The sequence below is a fragment of the Elephantulus edwardii genome, unplaced genomic scaffold, assembly GCF_000299155.1.
Source record: "Elephantulus edwardii isolate Elephantulus edwardi_28Jun2011 unplaced genomic scaffold, EleEdw1.0 scaffold00076, whole genome shotgun sequence".
In the NCBI taxonomy this organism is placed as follows: Eukaryota; Metazoa; Chordata; class Mammalia; order Macroscelidea; family Macroscelididae; genus Elephantulus; species Elephantulus edwardii.
The window spans coordinates 5,629,502-5,630,669 of record NW_006399826.1 but is presented as its reverse complement, the minus strand read 5'-3'; the positions used below and the strand labels follow the sequence as shown (position 1 = coordinate 5,630,669).

At 44.7% G+C, this 1,168-nt stretch overlaps 1 pseudogene; it reads left to right on the top strand.

The window, feature by feature from the left end:
- The first annotated feature begins 410 nt into the window (after positions 1-410).
- On the top strand, positions 411-785 carry LOC102853052 (annotated as a pseudogene).
- Positions 786-1,168: the final 383 nt, after the last annotated feature.

Below are 1,168 nucleotides of genomic sequence, written 5' to 3'. Positions count from 1 at the left end.
CTTATAATAGGTGGCAAGCAGCTTGAGGAGAAATTACATATTATTATTTTCTCTTCCCATGTGATTAACTGCCTCTGAAAACCAGCAGGAGGGTCAGATATGTGTCAGTCCCAACTCAATGGTACACAGCAACAACATATACTTAACATAGACTCCAACTTGAGCAGCACTCAGTAAGTGTTAGCGACAAGAACCGTAAACCAGGAAGAAACTGTGGTGACATGGAGAATATAATTCGAGTCAACACACTTATGGGAGACTGGGACAATTAGTATCGATGAGAGAAGGAACTGAGCTAAAATATCTACTCTCCATGGAGCTCTGGTGGTGAGAAGGCCCTTCAAAGATGCCCTGTACTGCTCTTTCTCTTGGGCTTGGATCAGGCGGCAGCCAAGTTTTATCGCTCAGCCATGGTCAAAATCAAGGCTCGGGACCTTCTTCCAGGCAAGAAGGAGGAGGAGCTGTTAAAACAGCTGGACGATCTGAAGGTGGAGCTTTCCCAGGGGCGCGTTGCCAAAGTCACAGGTGGTGCGGCTTCTAAGCTCTCCAAAATCCGAGTTGTCCAAAAATCCATTGCCCGTGTTCTCACTTTTATTAACCAGACTCAGAAGGAGAACCTCAGAAAATACTATAAGGGCAAGAAGTACACACCCCTGGATCTGCGGCCCAAGAAAACATGTGTCATGCGCCGAAGGCTCAACAAGCATGAGGAGAACCTGAAGACCAAGAAGCAGCAGCCAAAAGAGCGCCTGTACCCACTGCGGAAATATACAGTCAAGGCCTGAACTTCTTAAATAAATAAAACACAAAACTAAAAACAAAAAAAAAATTATGTCCTGTACTTTACAGAATCATCCACCAGTCTCTGGAATAAGGCTGCCCAGCACTTATCAATGCGCCCAGAAGCTGGGGGGAGAACGGTTCCAGTTCTGGAGGGGAGAAACTGGAACCCTACTTCTGTGACATGAATCTTGATGAAGTGTCAGAATCAGGGTGATACAAATGCTTTGTGCTCAGTTGTTACTTGAGAGTTTAGTAGCTTCAAATCATCTGACAGCATCATCACTAACAATTGTAAAAAGACTTGACTGTTCGCTTCCCCAAAGATCATAACCAATAAAGCCTTAACAATTCTAGTCAGCAACTGAGGAGATCACTACGAGTCATA